The 15,982-nt window shown below is 41.5% G+C and overlaps 1 protein-coding gene across 6 annotated transcripts in view; it reads right to left on the bottom strand.

Moving 5' to 3' along the window:
• The window catches only part of PDE4D (phosphodiesterase 4D), a 1,423,826-nt gene that overhangs the window by 1,339,156 nt on the left and 68,688 nt on the right, over positions 1 to 15,982 (bottom strand). Inside the window, exon 1 of one of the 6 annotated variants that reach the window (XM_084801382.1) lies at positions 5,476 to 5,492. The exons of the other annotated variants lie outside the window; for them this stretch is intronic. The gene's annotated coding sequence lies outside the window, so the exon portion shown is untranslated. Of the gene's footprint in view, positions 1 to 5,475; positions 5,493 to 15,982 lie in introns of those variants that run through there. 6 annotated transcript variants of the gene reach the window in all.

The following is a 15,982-nucleotide window of genomic DNA, read 5'->3' as shown; positions in this document are numbered from 1 at the left end:
TTAAACAGTTCATGCCACTGTTGTACTGGTGAGCATGTCTTCTCAGGACAGTCATTATTGTATTTCATAACGTTAGCAGTTGAGTATGGCCAGAGATTATTTTTCTCCTCCAGAAACACCTTGCAGCACTGTGAATGCTAATCCAATAGAGACAAAGCTTCCAGGTCCCACTTGATTTCTTTGTGTTTTGACTTAAGAATGTGGTGTCTTGTTTGCTGTGAGATTATATCTTCTAGTATCTTCAGAAGCTACACATGTAAAGTCTGGCCAACATGATTTCCCAAATGAGAGATAACCAAGGTTGACACCAATGGACATGACAAAATGGGCGTGGAAAAGCCCCCAAGGCCTCAATGTTAGACAAAGAAGTATAGACAACTAAAAGTAGTTGGGGATGGAGAGGTGGTCTTCACAAAGGAAGAGCATACCAATTGGTTGTTTGGTGCCAAATGATCAGCCCTGAAAGCATACATACAAGTAACAAACATCATATGAAGTAAACAGCTTATATTTAGGAAATATAATATACGTATATGCATGCTATAACAATTAGTGGGAAAAGAGACCATGAACTTGAAGGAAGCAAGATAGGATATGTGGGAAGTTTTGGAGAGAGGGAAGGGAAGGGGCAAGTGTAATTAGACTGTAATCTCAACAATAAAAATAAAAAGGAAAGAATGTGGTGTCAAGGGCTCATCAGAGGATACAAGATGCCCTGCTGATCATACACTGTTTATAACCAACATGACAGCAGTAATTGCACAGTGACCAAGAACAGAATTATGGGCTCCAAAACACCACTTCTGGTATTTCCCAAATAAGAGAAGACCCCATGGTGTGAAACACAAGTGGGTCAGACCTCAGGTCACCCAACTAAAACATGGAAAAGTTCCCAGCTCTCTGTAGGCAGGGTCTCCAGCGTCAAGACACATGCTGTCAAGGTCTCAGACCAAAGTGTGAACCACAAAATACTAGTATCTGGGTCTCCCAGCTGAGAGGAGACCCCATGTTGTGGGAGACAAGTGGGTCTGACCTCAGGTCACCCAGCTAATCCGTGGGTGATCCATGGGTACCTGAGACCCTCAGGTACAGGGTCTCAGCATATAGTCACTCACATATGCACAGCTCTCAATAGCCAATGAATGGTACCAGAAACTACCACCCAATGCCAGAGACAACCAGATGGCTAAAGGCCAGTGCAAAAGCTAAAGCATTATAGCATCTCCAGAACCAGTTATCCCAAGGCAATCAGCCCTAGACACTCTAGCACAACCGAAAAACAGGAAAATTACCTCAGATCTATCCTTGTGAGGATAATAATTGAGGAAACAAATAAATGCATAAAGAAATACAAACCAAGCAGATTAAGGCCCATAGAGAGGCCATTAGAGAGGCCTATAAAGAAGAAATGTATAAATCACTTGAAGAAATTCAGGAAATGCAAACAATGGGGTGAAGGAAATCAATAAAATGGTTCAAGATCTGAAGATGGAAATGGAAACAATTTTTAAAAAGCACAAACTGGGGAAATCCTGGAAAGAGAAAACTTAGAGAAGAAAACAGGAACTACAGAGGTAAGCATCTCCAACAGAATACAGAGATGGAGGAAAGAATCTCAGGTACAGAAGATACAATGAAAGAATTTGATGCAACCATCAGAGAAAATGTTAAATCTAAACAATACCAGACATAAAACATTCAAAAAATCAAGGACACCACGAAATGACAAAATCTAAGAGCAATAGGAATTGAGAAAAGAGAGGATTCCAAGCTCCAAGTTCCAGAAAATATTTTCAACAAAATCATGGATAAAATTCCTCAATTTAATAAAAGAGATCCCTATAAACATACAAGAGGCCTACAGAACACCAAATAGATTAGACCAGAAAAGAAATTCCTCCTACTACATAATAATCAAAACACTAAATGCACAAAACAAAGAAGGCCAAGTAACATATCATGCCAAGCCTATCAGAATCACACTTGACTTTTCAGCAGAGATCAAAGAAGCCAGAAGGGCCTGGACAGATGTCTTGCAAACCCTAAGAGATCACAGATGCCAGTTCAGACTACTACCCCAGAAAAACTTTCAAAAACCATAGACGAAGAAAACAAGATATTCCACAACAAAAAAAGAAAAAAAAATTTAAACAGAACCTATCCACAAATCCAGCTCTACAGAAGCTACTAGAAGGAAAAGTCAAACACAAGGAGGCTAACAATATCCAGAATAACACAGGAAATAGATAACTTCACTTCAGCAAAATAAAAATTAGACAAGCCAACAAACATACTACCACAACCAACATCAAAATAAAAGAATCCAACAGTCACTAGTCATTAATATCTTTCAACATCAATGGACTCAATTCCTCAATAAAAAGACTAACAGAATGGACCTCGACATAAAACTAGACACACTAAATCTGTTAGAAAAAAAAGTAGGGAAGAGCCTTGAATTCATTGGCACAGCAGGCAACTTCCTGACAGAACACCAACAGCTCAGTCTCTAAGATCAACAACTAATAAACAGGGCCTCATGAAATTGAAAAGCTTCTATAAAGCAAAGGACACTGTCAACAGAACAAAATATCAGCCTACAGACTGGAAGAAGATGTTTAACAACCCTACATCCTGCGGAGAGCTAATATCCAAAATATATAAAGAACTCAAGAAAGTAAACACCACCAAACCGAATAATCCAATTAAAAATGGGGTACAGAGCTAAACATAATTTTCAACAGAGGAATAATGAATGGCCAAAAAGCACTTAAAGAAATGTTCAATATCCTTAGGCATCAGGGAAATGCAAATCAAAATGACTCTGAGATTCCAACTTATACCAGTCTGAATGGCCAAGATCAAAAGCTCAAGTGACAGCACATGCTGGTGAGGATATGGAGAAGAGGAAACACTCCTCCATTGCTGGTAGAAGTGCAAACTTGTACAACTACTTTGGACATAAAATCTGGCACTTTCTCAGAAAACTGAAAATAACTTTACCTCAAGACCCAGCCATACCACTCCTAGACATATGCCTAGAAGATGCTGCACAATACAACAAGGACATTTGCTCAACTATGTTTATACCAGTTTTATTCATAATGTCCAGATTCAGGAAGCAGCCTAGATGTCCCTCAACCAAAGAATAGATACAGAAATTGTGCCCCATTTACACAATGGAATACTACTTAGCTATTAAAAACAAGGAAATCATGAAACCTGTAGACAAATGGTTGGAACTAGGAAAGACCATCTTCCTGAGTGAGGTAACTCAGAACCAGAAAGACATGTATGGTAGGTATGTGCTCACTTAAAAGTGGATATTAGCCATATAATACAGGAAAATCATTCTACAATCCATAGACCCAAAGAAGCTAAATAACAAGGAGGATCCCAGGAAGAATGCTTGATTCGCATTTAGAAGGTCAACTAGAACAGACACCGGAAGCAGTTGAAGAGAGGGAACAAGACAGGAACCCAATATAGACGTCCTCTGAAAGACTCCACCCAGCAAGGGATCAAAACAGATGCTAGGACTCAGCCAAACTCTGGGCAGAGCCCTGGAAAAGTGGGAGGATAGAAGGAGCCAGAGGGGACAGGAGCTGCACAAAGAGACCATCAAAGCCAACAAGTCTGGACAGACCCAGGGGAGCCTGCAGAAACTGACATACAAACAAGAACATTGCATGGAGCCTCTATTCAGATGTAGCCAATGGACAGTTCATTCTCCATGTGGATCCCCTAGTAAGGGGAACAGGGACTACCTCTGACATGGACTCTGGTGCCCACTATTTGATCACTTCCCCTTGGTGGGGTGGCCTTGCTGGACCACAGAGCAAGAGGATGTATGCAGTCCTAATGAAACCTGATAGGCTGGGGTCAGATGGTAGGAGAGGAGGGCTCCTCTGCCAGAGGACTAAGGGAGAGAAATACTGGGGAAGAGGGAGAGAAGGTGGGAACAAGAAGGTACAAGTAAATATTGGGGTGTAGTGTGAATAAATTAATTTAAAATGAAACATTAATTAAAAAAAAAGAATGCAGTGTTCTCAGCAATGTGATCTTAATGTCAAATTCAGAAGAGTAATCAAGAGCAATCGTAATAGCCTATAATGCTGGGGAGTCTAAGGGATTAAAAGGGACCCCTGGTCAATAACCCAAAATGGGGTAATTTATTTCTGATACTGGGTCTTTATTTGCTAGCATTCGGCATCTAGTTTGAGTATGCTCCCCGCCCCATATTGCTTACCAGGACATGTAGGTGATGCTTTGCTTGTTGAAATGAATATTGCACCAAAGCAAAATGATACTGGCATTATTGTAAAATATGGGATACAATAACCAGGAATTCCTCTAAACAGTTTCCAAAGCCCAGAAGGTGACCAAATAGGGGTTGGGGGAGTGCCTATTAAGGTCTGAGGAGAGTTTGAACAATTGCGTTGTAAAGATCAACAGTAAAAAATGTGATTGTATTTCTTATTCCTTTTCTTAAAAAGGGTTAAAAAGCAGTTCATTGAGAAGGAAGAAGAAACACCCCAGGACATGATGATGTTCAAATGAATACCCAGCTCCTGGAATTTGCTCAGAAAAATGCAAAATACTAATGGTTCAAAAGCCCAGGATTTTCCTCACCTTAACTAAATGCCCTCTAATTCCCAATACAATCAATCACACTGAGAAACATCTTCAATCAAACTGAAGGGGGAAAAAAAGAGACCAGAGCACAGATCCTTGCTTGCACTCCATCCATGCTCAAAGAGTAACCTTCAGAGCATTCTAGGTGCACTGCTTCTGCAGCCGTGGATGGGTGTGGCTACCCAACCCACTCTCCTGCAAAAGGCAGACAATCGTCTGCTCATCCTTGGAGAGCCATGCATATTTTCCCTACATTCCCTGAATCCACAGATATCTCATAAACCAAATGAAGGCCCCAGGCAAAGAAGACTGGCCCTGACCTTGAAGAGTTTAAAATTGGGTGTGGAAGAAACATCTACACACAAAATTTCTATAACATAAAGGAAAAAATGTAATAACTACCATACATAAGGTTTAAAGGGGAAACCACAAGTCCATAGGATTCCAGAGACGACAGCCACATCAGGAAAGAAGATTTCAGAACATTTTAATAAGTGTATTTAGAAATATTCCAGTTTACTAAACAGATCTGAGAAAAGAAAGTGAAAAAAGGTGAGAAAAGTCAACATTTTTAAAATGGGATTAAAATAACCTTGTTATGTTTTACTTTAACTACACATGTCCCAGAAAGACACAAAAAGGAGTCAAACGACACCAATAAAATATAGTCTGTGCTGTGTAAGAGAGGCAATTTCTAATAACCAACAACCTTTAGATTCAAAGAATGAGAGAATATCACTTTATTAGACGTGCACATTCCCAAATTACACTTAAGATTCAAAGTCACATTTTTATTTTTTAAATTAACACTCTAACCATGCACAGTGAGGTATCTCTTACCTTCGACGTTTAATGATCCATCTCTGTGCAGTTCAATCCTTTTACAGCCAAATCTGGAGAGAAGGAGGCGTCTGTTCTAAGCCACATATCGCTTGTCTGTTCAAGCAGAAAGTTGACTAAATTCTCCTAGACTAGGAAGAGACTGGCATGTTTGCTCAGGCATATCGGAGGATTTAATTGCAAACCTGGGAATTATTCCACAGATGTGAATGGATATCTAATTTATGTCACAAAGGAGAGATTATACTCTCAGGAGCTGTTATTTACATAGTCATTTCCCTAACTAGATTTCCATACACATGAACATTCCAAGTCAAGAAAGTGTTGCCAAAAATGCCTCATTGCGCCGACCAAGAAGAGGACATAAATGTCTTGTTAGTTGTAAGTAATGATAAAAAGAAATCTTTGGGAAGACAATTACAGCTGGCTTTGACCTGGAGCTTTATATTTATATTAGTCTGAGTCAATGGAAGCATAGTAATTTTAGTTAATCAAATAAAATGGGTTTCTTATATACTTTTCTATATATTTTTAAAATAAGAACATTCAAGGGGAAAGATCACTTCTATTTTTCTTTCAAAATATTTTTTCCTACTGTAAAATCCATAAGCCTACCTCTTCTGTGTAGGTTTGTGTGTGTGTGTGTGTGTGTGTGTGTGTGTGTGTGTGTGTGTGTGTGTGTGTGTGTATTTCTGTCTTCTCCTCTCCATACACATACAACCCTCCCTACAGTAACTTTTCTGGATAGAGAGTTCACTGGAAATGTTTATGCTGATCTTTTGAGGAAAGGGATTATAGGGACGTTTGTGATGTTTTATTTCACCTTTATTCTTTCTGTAACTCGTGGTGGCTTATTATCTTCATCTATAGTTATTTAGAAGCCGTTCTGGAGGAAAAGATGACTGGACAGGAAACCAGAAATATGAAGGTTGGCCATTTCTTGGCACTGGACAAATGACGTCATTTACTGGCTCTATCTTCTCTGACACAAATGAGGAGGACCCTGTTACATGATGGATCTGTCTCCATGATTCTAACAACCCTGAAAGTCTGGCTTTTAAAATATATATATAGGAATTCACACTTAGATGTCACTTGTCACCTAAAAAAAGAGTTGATCTTTCCCTTGGTGGATATAAAGTCAGACAACTACCAAGAACACAGACATGAAGAAAAGGATGGAGGTGGAAGATACAGGATACAGACAAAGAAGGGAGGGAACAGGAGGATGAAAATAGAAAACCAAGTACCCAGTTGAGTGCTGCTCAGGGGAAATCGCTTAAGGAAAGAGAAGAGACACTACAGTGTGGGGACAGACATTGTAACCGTGCCTCTGCTTTGGGGATTGCCTTATCCAGATTCACTTCCTCTCCTTTTTGCCTCACAAAGCTGCATCTCAGGATTAGTATGTAAACTGCTCAGTACTCTTTCTTTAGATTTATGGGTCCTGGAACATGTGGTGACCTTTGATTAATATCGGAAGGCTATTATTTAATCGTGTGCATCAGCTGTCACAAAGTATGGAAATTGCCATGGTGGTTAATCTGCAGGGAAGTTATATATTTGTAACAAACCCAGGGAGGGAGGTCTGAGTTGGCTTGGTGTTCTGGCCTGAGTAAATAGAGAGAGAGGCATGCGGAACATGATGAAGACCTCATCTAGCATGTAGTCTTCCTGACCCCTGACCCCTGACCCTTGACCCTCTTTTATAGATTTTTAAGAATCCTAACTTTTCTTTTTTTTTCTCTCCTTTATTAATTTATTCTTGTTACATCTCAATGGTTATCCCATCCCTTGTATCCTCCCATTCTTCCCTCCCTCCCATTTTCCCCTTATTCCCTTCCCCTATGACTGTTCCTGAAGGGGATTACCTCCCCCTGTATATGCTCATAGGGTATCAAGTCTCTTCTTGGTAACCTGCTGTCCTTCCTCTGAGTGCCACCAGGTCTCCCCCTCCAGGGGACATGGTCAAAGGTGAGGCATCAGAGTATGTGAGAAAGTAATATCCCACTCTCCACTCTACTGTGGAGAGTGTTCTGTCCATTGGCTAGATCTGGGTAGGGGTTTAAGGTTTACCGTCTGTATTGTCCTTGGCTGGTGCCATAGTTTGAGCGGGACCCCTGAGCCCAAATCTGCCTATCATAATGTTCTACTTGTAGGTTTCTAGGACCCTCTGGGTCCTTCTACTTTGCTATTCTCCCATGCTTCTCTCATCTAGAGTCCCAATAGAATGTCCTCCCCTCTGTCTCAGTTTCCTGGTAAGTGAAGGCTTTCGTGGGACATGCCCCTTGGGCTAATATACAGATATAAGTGAGTATATACCATTTGAGTCTTTTTGCTTCTGGGTTAACTCACTCATTATGATCATTTCTAGCTCAATCCATTTATCCAAGAATCCTAACTTTTCTATGCTCAGCCCCGAATAAACCCACCTGATCTTGTATAGTCATGAGAGTTCTCATTGCTGGGACAAAGTATCTGCTAGAAGCAACATCTGGGTGGGGGAGTTTTCACTCACAGACTCACAGCACCAGAGGCATGGTAGCTGAAGCTCTGTTTGTGCCAGTGAGAGAGTGCCGAGTGACCATCACCGGCTGTGAACCAGGAAGCACAGACCTTGCTGAAATGAGGGCTGGGCTGCAACTCTCAGGTGTAACCCCTATGGCCCTGCAGATGGCAGTTAGCCCCCACATCCAAGAGGTTCTACAAACTCCCAAAACAACACTATCATCTAGGACCACCTTTTCAAAGAGACAGGTTTCTTAGGAATGTTCCGTTTCAAGCCTTAACACTCTGCCCTGGCTCCCATAGGCTCTGGTTATCTCATAATACAAAATATATTTAGTCCAACTTCAAAGTCCCATTAGTTTTAAAGATCAAAACAGTTTAAAATCTAAAATCTACTATCTCTTCTGAAACAGAAAATATCTTAACTGGGAGCCTGTGTAAAATAATTTTAAAAGTATACCCCTCCAACATACAGTGGAATAAAGTAACACTCCTGTTCAAAAAGGAAAGGGTGGAGAACTGCATTAAGGCTTTACCAAAGCAAGACTGAACTCCATCAGGGCATCTTCAAACCATACAACTTGATATTCAACATCCAAGGCTTATGGTGGCACCATCTGGCCTCCAGTAGACTTAGTTAGCCCTGCCACTCAGGCTGTGCCACTCAGTGCCAACAGCTTTCCTCAGTGGGCACCTGTACTCCTGGCATTTACAGCATCCTTGGTTCTCCACCATAGCTTAGGTTTCACCATCACATCATTACCCAGTGACTTTTCAGGCCTCCTCATGAAGAATCGTCTATGCTAAATATTTTCTGATAACCATGACTTTCTAAAACCCTGATACAGGCCTCCATGACCTCATCACTCTTGCATCCCATGTGCTCCAAACTCTTCCACATTCTTCCAGCAAACCAGTTCCAAAGACCCAAAGCTCCTGGTCAGATTTACTATAGCAACAGCCCCACTATATAGCGCTGCTTTTCTGAATTATTTACTTTTCTTGTTGTCTGGACAAAATATATGGTGGAAGCAACTTGGAGGAAGATTACCTTGGGTTCACATATTCATGACAGTGGAAACAAGCTGGCTAGGATTCCATCGCTTGTAGCAGGAGCTTCCAGTGGGACCTGCTGCAATTTGGTAGATCTGGAAGCACAGACTTCAGCCAAAACCTGCTGGTCCTATCCATACGTGCCTGAATCTCCCTTGTCCAAATGTTTTCAAAATCTCCAAACACAGCACCACTCCCTTGGGACCAACTGTTCAAACACATAGTTCTATGAGAACATGTCACATTCCTACTTTTGCATCCTAGGGCTTTTGTAAATTGGCAAGAAGAAAAATTTAAAGAGAATTCTATATGTGGTAAGAAAAATAGCCCTAATAACATTATGATACAGAATTTAAGATTGTTTTACATGCACCTTTTGCAAACCAACTACAGCTGTTCTGTTGCTATTTTATCCTAAAAAAAAATCAAAATATTGGTACAATAAAATGTTAACTTTAAATCATAAGTAAACATTTACAAAGCAACAAAATTATTTCCTGTTTTTATGGCTTGCTAGACAATAGATGATGGCATTTAGATGGTGCTATATTTAATCATAGAAAAATTAGATCAAGAGAGTAAGAACAGGTCAGATGGAGTTATAAGGGCTTTTTTTTTTTTATAACCTCTGGCTGATCTGGAACTTTTTATATAGACCAGATTAATCTCAAACACACAGAGATTTCACTGTCTCTGCCTCCCAGTTTCCCTCTAGAAAATTTGAAGTGTTACCCCATCCCTGAAATGTGGAAGCCAAGGTTTCCAGGTGGTAGCTTGCTTCCTTGTCTCTTTTTCAACTTCAGATCTGCCCTGCAATGTAAGTGGGCTTGCGGAAAGTCATGAGCATAAAATACAAGGTGCCATGTACTTACTTCTAAAAGATAAGCCAGCACAAAGAATTCAGTGGGCTGTTCATGACTAAGAAATTATTCCGTCTCTGCCTCTTCTTCCTTACTTTCAGGCTACAAGACCACGTTGGGCGAGAATGAATTAAAACAACAACAACAAAAAAAGATTTAACAGTGACCCTTGCCTTTAATTCTCTCTTCCTGTAACACCTCACACTGAGAAGAATGGCTCCCGTAGCAATTTAAATCTACCCTGTTAACAAAACTATTCAGTACTTTTCTTTCTGTCTCCATACCACCAATATTGTTCTGATATTGTTGAACATTTATCTAATGAGGATCAACTATCTAATAGAATAAACAGTCTCCCATTTACCAAGAGACTAGTGAGTATCATCAGCGAACTGATCATCTGCCCAAACTCATTAACACCATAAACAGTCCTCTTGAAAACACATCATCATTTACTTTGTAGAAAGCCCTCCAACAGAAGACGTAATGCTTTGAAAAACGGGGCCAGACCGAGAGTGGTAGTCAAGCTTCTTGAAATGCCACATATGTGTTATACGATATTGGCTGCCCCACTGGGAAGCCACTGTATTTGAACAAAGTACAAGGAGTTTATAAGATAAAGAAAAAGCTGAGGTAACAGGTCCCCAGCATGGGTCAACAGACAGACTCTCTAAAAAGAAATAACGCTGTATCGCAAAGTAGCACCAGGATTCAGTCACTAGCAAGATCTTCCCTTCCTGGTTTCTATCACATTTCTAGCAGTTTCCTCTAGCCATAAGCTTTCCCTAGAACATTAATTAAAAGACAGAAAACCTGACCTAAATATAAAAAAAAAAAATGGCTTGAAAGAACTTAACAATAAGCCCATCCTTCTCTGTTTCCCCCAGAACTCACGCCTTTTGAAGGCTTCTTGGAAGTGGATGACATGTTAGCTTTCTCCTCTGTATGACAATTCACGTTGACCCTGACACAGTGTTTCCGGGGGCTTTTTCACTTTACTCAGGCCTGTGACATCAAAAGAGCAAGTAGCTCTTGAAATCCAAGGAAGAACCACAGGCTTCCAGGCCGAAAATATGAGTTCCGTGGTAACATACTCTGATCTTGGCGTTCATTTTCCAGGAAGAAGTGGCTTAGCCATCCTCTCTACCTGAATATCACATGTAAAGTGGCATTTGTTTCAGAAAATACAAAATCAAAGTATGAGTGGGAAGATGTGTGATCCAATGGAGCTCAACAGTTACAATTGATGGGAGTATCCATGAGAGAGAGAGAGAGAGAGAGAGAGAGAGAGAGAGAGAGAGAGAGAGATTTAATTATGCATTGAATGTGCATCAGGACTCTACCCTGAGCATTTACAGGATCCACTAAAGCCATGCACTGTCCAGTCACTACTGGATATATTTTTTTTTCTTTTCAAATCACCTTTCCTCTAGTGCAGTTTTCTTTTGAAAAATCCTTAAGAATGTGCGTCATGCTTGCCTGCTTAAACTCTAACTGTTTGAAGGATTTTGGAATGAAGCCCACTGCTCCCTGAGCTTCGTTATGCATAAAAATTCCCACAGTTGGTGTTCTTTCAAGATGCAGAAGTCAGCACAGTCTCCAAGAAATGTTCTCCTTGGGCTGATAAAAAAGAATTAAAATATATCTGGACTTCATCAAGTCTGGCTTCTGGCTGCTGTGGGAGGCTGCAGTTGGTAGAGAGAAATTAAATTATTAAGAACGGAAGTTTCCAATAGCCAAAGAAGAGATGCGGCCATGAGCTTTCCATAAAGATTCTGAGTATAAACACAGAGCATGAGCCACATGATGTCTAGTCTGCAGTATAGATGTACCCTTCCTTACTCTGTGGTCACTACAAACCAAAAAAGTAAGGAAAGAATATCTAGATAGTGATTCTGCTCCGCTGAGCACCTTGTTGCAAAGAAATCAAGGCAGACTAAGTTTCTGTGAGGTTTGAAAGCAAAGAGTACTTTACGTGTAGATAATTAATCACCCCCCAAGTAGTTTGGATTGATACAAGTTTTATTGGTCACAAACGAACAATACTATGAGCGCTTGAAGGGTTCTATTTACACTTCTAATCTTGGGCAATCACATATTAAACTATGAACTAGAATGAAAAGAATCATAGCTTTTCATACAACCAGCTATGGCTGCCCCCTTCCCCCACCCTCACAGGCACAAAACGAGGCTCACTGGCTTTCTAAGACTGCGGTCTCCAGCAAGTGGATTCAATCTTTGAGAAGTGATTGGATCATGATGGGGCTAAAGACAGTGAACAAATTAATTGTCTGGTGGATTCATAATTTGACATTATTGAGAAGGACTGGTGACTTTCAGAGCTGAGACCCAGCTTGATAAAAAGTAAGTCACTGGGAACATGCCCTTGGGACATCTTGTCCTGAGCTTATGCTCACCCCACTCTGCTTCCCGCTTGTCTTGGGGCACAATGCTTTCTTTCAGCATCAGGTAGTGCCTAAGGCCAGGCTTGGAAACAATGAACAAAGTTACCATGAACTGAAACTATGAGGCAAAGTCAATCTGTCCTCTTTTTGCTTAACTTTCCTAAGTATTTTGTCACAGTGATGAAAATCTGGCCAATAGAAATCCCAATGACATGAACTGACCAAGTGCTTAAACATCATGGCATGTTCACTGGAAAATCACCGGCTGTATAGCATTTGGTTCTGTATGTCCCCAGTGGCTTCTCCTTCTCTAGTATGCAAAGAAAGGGGCAAAAAATATAGATGTGGCATGATTTTCAAGGTATTTCAAGGGATATATAGGAAGAGACCAGAATGGCACACACAAAGCTGCCGTTATGCTACACAAGCCATGAACACAAGCTCTGGGAATTTTACCTCTAGGATTGTACAGTGTCCAGTCTACGTGCTGTACGGCTCATGTCTCTATCTTCAGGCAAGTGCTCCTAACAGGGATCCACCTTGTTGCTTTTGTGCTAGTTCAATGCTAGGAAACCATATGAGAAGAAAAAGTTTATGTCTGTCTTAATAATTACTTAAGAATTGCTATAATTAGGTGTAGACAAATCTGAGACATTGAAAAATTTAATTCTGTGGTCACAGACAGGGAAGATTTTATATTTGATTGATCTTCAGACGAACAAAGCCACAGTGGGAATGATTGATTAACAGTTTTCCTGTCTTCACACTTGCACATCCGGTGGGGCATAGCAATGAGCAAAGAAGAGCTGCAACAAATCAATGAACTATAGTGGGGAGAGGTGCCCCCCCCCTTTGGTTGGACTTTAAACATTAAGCTACATCATTTGATTTCCTTTTGCTCTTAGCAATGGCATGATAAGCCTAAAGTTGTCCTTTTATGGACAAGATGCCTACACACTGAATAAGGGATTTCTAGAAGACCAATTGAAGTAAACCCACGGACCTCAACTAGACAACCAACCACTGTCAGTGGGTGACGGGTTCTTATCTAAACACTTCAGAAAGCCATGGTGAGCGTGGGATGCTTGGGAATGTACTAGAAGCAGGATCTCTGTAAAGTAGGAGGATCAAGAATGGGGCCACATTGGGGGCCACACTGGAACCTAGTAACCGTACTGAGACACAGTGATTTCCAGTCTCTTCTCTCTCCTCAGGCCATGCCCCTACACGTGGCCAGAGGTTTTTGTGCCGTAAAGAACAACAAACATGCAGTGACAACTTCCCGCCTAGGCTATTCCCAGGCACTCGGTTTTGGAATCCCAGGCTTCAAATGGCCAAAGGTTTCATGCAGGAACGTGTGAGTCTTTGCTCTATCTGAGCAGACCACTTCCCAGCCAGAATACATGTCCCAGGCATACAGCGAGGTCATGAAGGACTGTGGGTATGGGTAAAGCATAAATAATGAATCTGGCATTCCCCTACAAACTCTTAGGAGGCCTCCCTGATGACACAGTGGAGGCAGGGCCAGGGAGGAGGGAGGGCAAAGCTGTGGGATAATGGGGCTTCTTATATTGACCTACAAGTATTAGGATAAGCCTCAATTTGGTTAAATCACTCAGTCAACTGAGCATCATTCAGGATCTTCAAGAATAGTCTTATCTCCTCCTCCTCCTCCTCCTCCTCCTCCTCCTCCTCCTTCTTCTCTCTCTCTCTCTCTCTCTCTCTCTCTCTCTCTCTCTCTCTCTCTCTCTCTCTCTCTCTCTCTCTCTCTCTCTCAGGCTGACATGTCACTATGCAAACCAGGACCCTACTGGACACAAAGGGTCCTAAAGTAGATGAGCGAACAGCAGCTCGAAGGATAAAACCAAGACAGTCCTGAAAACTGGGATGTAAGCACAATTCATCCACAGCAAACTGCAGCTGGACACACTGACCCCACAGCTCCATGAGGAATTGTCACCCACTGCCAGGCAACATTTTCTTCCCTATTAGATCCCACCCCCTCAGTAGAGAATGCTATGCTTAGTACACACAAGAGATGAGTGAAATCGCACTCCTTTCAAGGATAGTGGTGCCTTGGCTTACAACAAAAAAGCATCGCGCGTTTGCAGTTTCTGTGGGCTTCTACAAAGGTTCATATGTTAAAGTCCTAGGTTGGTATCCCAAATAAAAGTATAGAAAATTAGAAACCTAAGAGACCAGAGAACCCTCAGGAAGCCTTACAAACACCCCCAGAGAGGGCTGGAAGATGAATTCCCAGTGGAGAAAAACAAAAAATAAATAAATAAAAATAAAATAAAGACAAATAGTAAGCAGAACTTTATAGGAAAACATTGCAGATGACCCTCCTGGCCTCTGAGTGCAGGGTTTAATCAAAACCAGATGGCGAGTTCCAGAAGCTCACACCCTAAAGGAGCGGGTTTCTGGGAAAGCCGAAGGCCATGTCATCAGCACCTGGCTAATATGTCCTCTGTGCTGCTGCTTGTTGAATTCCAGTAGACAGATTTCATCCCACAGAAGCTACACGGCACCCGGACACAGACACGCGCGCTTCCAAGCTGTGCCGCAGCCCACCACTGTTTACTCCGGCAGTTCTCCAGCCCAACTGTATCTCACAACTGTCCTGGGAGCATCTCTGTAACACAGACTCCTAAGCAGCACCCCCCAAATCAGGAGGTCGCACATGATCATGAGACAGTTTCACACTTGGTGAACAATGAAGATGATTGTGAAAGCAGACTCATGGAACTCCGGCAGAACTCGGTCAGACCAGGATGCTGGCTCACCCTCACCCTCTGTTTATCCCAGTCTCTTCTCCCAATGGAGTCTTTCTAGAAGCATCTGAAGATGCTCTGCCCAATACTGTGGCAATGAGACAGCACGTTAAACAGCCACCCTTCCCTGTCCTGGCCAAACTCCAACTTACTGCCAATTCCAACGCTTCCTGGACGGTTTTTCTCTTCATTCTCGTTCATGGGGATGACTTGAGCTTTATTTCAAGAAATAATAAAAGTGGAGTAGGAAATACGAGCAAGTAAAGTATTTTCTAGACAAGCACCACGGCCCGTGTTCAGATCTCCACAGAAGATACTTGAAACCCAAGAGCTGGGAGAGAGGCAGACAAAGGGGGAATCCCAGGGGCTTCTTGGCAGACCACCTGACCAAAATTGGTGAATTCTGAGTTCAGTGAGATACTGTCTGAAAAATTAAAGTAAAGAAAAAAAAATACCATACATCATCAACCTTTAGCCTCCATAGCCCCATACACAGACAAGCAACACACACATACACACGTAGGCATACTGCAATCCACGAGATGCGTTTTAATAAAGTAATGATTACCAATGAGCAGAGGCACTATGCTTCTGGAACAATAATGTCTCCGGAAAGTGAAGTAATTTTCTATTCTGGAAAATGAACCAAATGTTTTCAAGGGTTACGGAATAGTGTTCCTTTTTGTCATTGATTTATCTGGAATACAGACGGGAGGAAATTACAGTAATCAATCAACTTAACTTTTGTGTTTAACAAATAATGTAGCATAATCATAATTAACTTTCAGTATGCATATGACTGTCTTTAAGGAACGGCTGGGGAGAAAAAAGTAAAGTTAGAGAAACGCGATTAGGTAGAAGTCCTTCCTTGCTTGTCAAAGGGACAAGTCACGGGAAGTCAGGCATC

Source organism: Acomys minous, assembly GCF_964271855.1.
Source record: "Acomys minous genome assembly, chromosome: 11".
NCBI classification, from domain to species: Eukaryota; Metazoa; Chordata; class Mammalia; order Rodentia; family Muridae; genus Acomys; species Acomys minous.
This window is presented reverse-complemented; position numbering and strand designations above follow the sequence as displayed.